This window comes from Triticum aestivum, chromosome 1B (assembly GCF_018294505.1).
Source record: "Triticum aestivum cultivar Chinese Spring chromosome 1B, IWGSC CS RefSeq v2.1, whole genome shotgun sequence".
Taxonomy (NCBI): domain Eukaryota; kingdom Viridiplantae; phylum Streptophyta; class Magnoliopsida; order Poales; family Poaceae; genus Triticum; species Triticum aestivum.
Window position 1 is genome coordinate 256,393,258 of NC_057795.1, and position 6,000 is coordinate 256,399,257.

The window sequence follows — 6,000 nt, forward strand, 5'->3', positions numbered from 1 at the left end:
GCTTAAGGCGTTACTTTGTTTTTAACTTAATACTCTAGATGCATGCTGGATAGCGGTCGATGTGTGGAGTAATAGTAGTAGATGCAGAATCGTTTCGGTCTAGTTGTTTTGGACGTGATGCCTATATACATGATCATACCTAGATATACTCATAACTATGCTCAATTCTGTCAATTGCTTGACAGTAATTTGTTCACCCACTGTAGAATATCTATGCTCTTGAGAGAAGCCACTAGTGAAACCTATGGCCCCCGGGTCTATTCTCATCATATCAATCTCTATCGCTTTATTACTTGCTTTGTTTTTACTTTGCCTTTTACTTTTCACTTTGCATCTATCTATCAAAAATACCAAAAATATTATTTATCATCTCTATCAGATCTCACTCTCGTAAGTGACCGTGAAGGAATTGACAACCCCTAATCACGTTGGTTGCGAGTAGCTATCCTTTTGTGTAGGTACGAGGGACTTGTGCATGGTCTCCTACTGGATTGATACCTTGGTTCTCAAAAACTGAGGGAAATACTTACGCTACTTTGCTGCATCATCCTCTCCTCTTTGGGGGAAATCCAACGCAGTGCTCAAGAGGTAGCGGTGATTCTTGTTCATCTTTCGGTGGGCGTGTTCTGAGTTCAGGACTCTCCTGCATGAACATCAAAGACAACCAAGTGATCTTGCTGCGAGGTCTGACCTCACCCGCCTCATTCCTCTCGATTCATTCGCGCTCATGTGTACATGGCGCACCCCGAAAAGATACGAATTTCAAACGGTGCTACACTTGGGTGAACACTAACTACTTTGATATTTTAAGTGAGAGATCACCCTAATAAAAGCGACTACCGCGCAATCAAGAAGGGTGCATCATAAGGGATAAACATCTCAGGCAATTCATAATAGCATGATGTGGTATAGCCCTTCCTGACGGAGAAGTCTTTCATTTCTTCGTCTCTGGCATTCGCGTCGGTGTTCACCTTTGCGAAGATTGCCACCACCTTATCGATGCACCAGATAATATTGCTATCTCTATAGCTAATAAAATAAGTGCATTACTTAAGGTTGACTCACAGGTCATTAAAGTGACAATCATATGGCTCCAGCCATCATGCCGAATCATGACACGGTGGTCATGTTAATTTACATCATATAGTCATCTCATACATAATCGAAATGAATATGAGCTTGCTATACCACATCACATGCCATCCTGCAAAACCAAGTTAGACACCTCTAAACGTTTATGCAAAATTTTATTTTACGTGGCTTCTAAGGTTTTAACTTAAACTGCAGCTACCAACGTTTATCATCAAGTATGATTGTTCAAGTCTCTAGATTAACTTTGCGGGGTGTATGAAGCACGGAATAATAAAATCTCGAACCCCATACTAAACTTCGTCATACCCATGACCCCCGTGCAGATCATATCTGCATTGCCCTTTCATCTGTGAATTTCATCTTTCCTTTAACTACGATGGAACCCAAAGAACTGATAGCACTTCATTGATCAATCAGGATCGCGGATTGCCAGAACTTTGTGAAATTCCACCATGCCATTTCAGGATCAGAAATACGCAAATTCTAGGGAAGCAACAAGAACATCGGGTAACAGATTTCATCTGCCACCCGCATAAATAATTTTCAGCAATAGATCTCATCTACTCCAAAATTATATTATGCAATACCCATAGATCTCCATGTATTCTAGATCGTAACCTGCATCTATGCATAGCACGACTCTTGATGCCACTGTAGGGAACGCAGCAGAAAACAAAAAAAAATCGGTATAGCGAGCACGCCCAGGACCACTATGGAGACTACATGCAAGGTTTGATCTGATCCGTACCGACACGAAGCATAGTGGAAGAAGAGTCGGTGTAGATCGTCGGTGCAGATCCTTGCAGCTAGGATTTACAACCTCCCAACCGCGAGGATGTACTCCCTCTCCAACTGCCTTTCGGGAGGCGATCGGACAGTCCCCCGGAGGCCCGGACGATGTCGCGGACAGCCCTTCGGGATGACCCACGAAACTCACACGGAGACTCGGACAGCCCTTCGGGAGGACATTCAAATAGCCCCTCGGGCAAAAGATCAAAACTACAATCTCTCTACGGGGTTGCACACATACTGTGTCGGCTATCCGGCAGGGCTTCACCGTCCAGAACTAGTTCATGCCGGAACCCAGACGGCCTTTCGGCTCTACGAAACTATTTCGCTGGGAGGGAGAGAGAAGCCAGACAAGTCATGCCATATGTATGAGAGCAAGGGATGAAGAGATGGCAGCCCTCACCTCCTCTATTTATAGGAAAGCCAAGGGGTAGTGTGCATCCACAAATTTACCAAAACCCCCATGCATTAGGTCACACATGAGGGTGTTAAGGTCAAAATGGGATGCCATGTGGAGCTCCGAGGAGCTCCACCACCCATGGCCGTCCACCCCTAGGGGGGGCGAAATGGGGTTCCTTCCCGTGTAAGCCACTTCCTTTTAGAACTTTGACCAAGTCCAAAAAGGTGGATCTCCAAAAATATCTCAAAAAGCACTTTCACTATTCACGATGACATTTTCCAGCGTTCGTTCGAACTAAAAATATTTATGTGGGCGTAGAACATTTCTAGTACCCACTAAAATAATTTTCAACGCGTTCTAAAACAATTCTGGTTTAGTGATTTTCATCTGCGAAACGCATCTGAAGTGGCTCTGGCAGCTCTGGAACATTTCCGGTTTTTATCTCAAAAAATTCCAAAAAGCTTCCAGAATGATTCTGGCACCCTCCAGGAATTATCAGGCATGTGCCGAAACCAATTTGACTTAATAGTTTATCCCGAAACAACTTTTAGGTTTCATCGAAACTCATCCGATGACCTCTCTCTCTGGTGCTATTACACTGTCCGGAACTTTCTAGTGTCCGAAATTTTTTCGGTGATTTTCTCTCAGACTCCTTGTGTATTCAGCAGATAGATGACCCTTAAGTGTGTGACCCTATAGGTTCGGTGAAGTATAGACATGACCCGAAAAACCTTCCGATCAATGATCAACATCGGAGTTGTGGACACCTATATTGACCCCTAGCTATACCCACACGAATAAATATTCAAGTGAACCTCCAGTTGTAGTGAGCTATTCCTATTGCTTCGTGATATGTCACAAACACCCGAGGTGAGATTTATTGCATCCCCATGGATGAACAATTTTTCCACCATGCAAGTTTCTTCGTTACCGGTTTTGTTCTCTTTTCTCGTTTCCGTGTTCCGGCATCCCAGTGATCACATCACAAGGTGTCTAGCCAGACGATTATGGATACCGTGACACCGAGAGGGACCGAGAGTATCTCTCCATCGTCAGAGGAGCAAATCCCAATCTTGAGCTATCTTGTTACTTGCCATACTTTTCCGTGAACCCGTAAGCCGCAGTAATAGCCACCCAGTTACGGATGACGTTTAACAAACCCAAAAGTTCACGAAGCAAGCACGAAGGAACTCGATACTCTCATGGTCTGAGGAATTATGCAAACATTAACTATCTCTGTGATATTAACCATAAACTTGTGACGAAAAGAATCTCATAGCATAACATCAATTTGGGTCGATTCAACACAAGTGTTCTACCAACATTGTGCCCTCAAAATTGCCAGCATAGACATGCCCATGATCAGGAAAATAGGATCACCATGCAATACATGAGCCAGTCTTAGAGGCAAGACTAGGAATACATTTTACCGTTTAGTATACCACACGTGCACATGAGTTTCCCTCCGAGCCTCGTGGATATTGCAGACTCGAGAATCATTGCAGTTATAGCATGGAAGCTAAACATTCATTACAAACTTTGGAGATACAAAATAACTGTTATTACTGCCTCTAGGGCATATCTCCTACATCCCCGACCTCCCCCCGTTCCTCCCCGTGCACCTTAGGCCCATTCCCACCGAGGTCGAAGCCCTCCACCACAAGAGCTCGCCTTCGGCGATGCTCCGGTGGACCATTGGTCCCATGCGTGCGACCAGCCGCTTAGTTAGCTTGCGTAGGTGCCGCAGGTGCCACATGACGGTCGATTTGCTTGTTGTTGCGTTGTTCCCATACTTGTTTGAACCCTGGCGGCCACCGCGGTCGCCGCCGCTGTCGATACCCTCCGTCCTAGCCTCGGCTGGAGCCAAAAATGGACGTGCGCGAGCCCCTGCATTTGAGCGCGCCCAACCGCCGTCCATTTGGTCGCCTGTGCGACGATTCCGACTGTCGCCCCCGCGTTCTACCTCGCCGGAGTACTGCCGCAGGCGCGCGCGCAGTTTAAACACCGGCCTAGGTCACTAACGAGTGGGCCCACAGTCATTAGCTCTGATTACCCGGCAAACCCCACTGACAGGCGGGCCCGTTTGCTGTAGCGTTTAGTTTTATCTCCTGACGCTGACAGAGTGTCCCCACCTCCTAATCGGCCTAATTAACTTAATCTAATTCTCCATTAAACTAACAAGCACTGACTACTGGATCCCACTGGTCCCAATTAACCCAGTCAAATGCTGACTGGGCTAGTCCCAGTCACTGTCAGGTGGGTCTAGTGGACCCCCTTTGACCAGCCAAAGTCTTGCCTTGTTGGGTACACCTAGTATTTTCCTTTTTATTTTCGAATTAATATTGATTCTAGAATTTCAGAAAAATGTTTAAAGCTTTGAAAATTAATATAAAACAATCTATAAATCATATGAAAATAATATATATATATATATATATGTGTGTGTGTGTGTGTGTGTGTGTGTGTGTGAAAATTGCTTAGAAAAATGTAACGAAACTGAATATGCAATCCGTTCATCTGTCACACGCCTCTAGCTTGATGAACATGGATCCTTCCCCTCTGATTCATCTGTCTGAAAAATACCAAACGCTAGGAAAACATTCCCAAATGTTTTCCCTCTTCGTCTATATCATCTAGCGCTGCTTTAGTTCACCTCTAGCACTGCGTATTGCCATGTCATGCATCGTGCTGCACTTGTATGCTTTATATTTATTATTTCTTCTCCCCTTCTCCCTGATAGACACCGAGACCGATGTTGTTGCCGAGATCGACTACATCCCTGACGCTTAGACCCTTTCCGCAAAGCTTCCAAGCAAGCAAACCCCCTTTGATCATTCCTATATCGCTCATTCCATTCTCTCTCATACTTGCATTAGAATTTGCTACTGCAATTGATTGCTCCTATTCTAATGCATAGCCTGCTTATCCTAAAATGCTTACCTGCTTATCCTAAAATGCTTAATATAGGTTGGTTAGTGATCCATCAGTGGCCCTTCACCTTGTCCATGATGCCCCCGCTGGATTACCAGGTGACTCGATCAACGTGACCGATGTCCAGGGTCCGACACATCACCTCACCCCCTATAGTTGTACGACTCTGCAGAGCTACTATCGAGTGCCGAGGGTGATACCTTGCAGCACACTCCTGATGATAACTCTGTAGCTAATCGATCATGGTCATCGAGGGTGATTCCTCCTTCACCATTCCCGATACGACTCTGTCGTGCAACACCTCAAGTGTGAACCTCGAGGGTGATTCCTTCTAGTTCGCCTTGACAGTTACATCGAGTGGAATCCATCGAGGGTGAATCCTCGGGTTTTCCCCCTTGATGTTATAGACACACGGTTACTTTGACTTTATGATGTAGGGTGTAACCCTATGAGGGATCTTTTCACACTTGGAGGGGAAAAAAGAGAGCAACAACAAGAACACAAAGAGAAAATCACTCCAACAATTCCCGATTACACATCCACTAGAATAACAACACAAGATCCACAAGTCACCAACACAATCAAAGGAAAGATACAATGGCAAAGTTCATCCCAAATCCAAAGGAGATGGGGGCTTGAAGATAGTCTTCTCCTTATGGAGGTCTTGAAATCCACAAGGATTCTTCCCTAGGGGGTATTGATCCACCAAGAGGGAAGGTGAAGGAGCAAAGCTCACAAATATCTCATCTAATACTTTGCTAACCCTAAACATGGTCCTAGGTACGGAA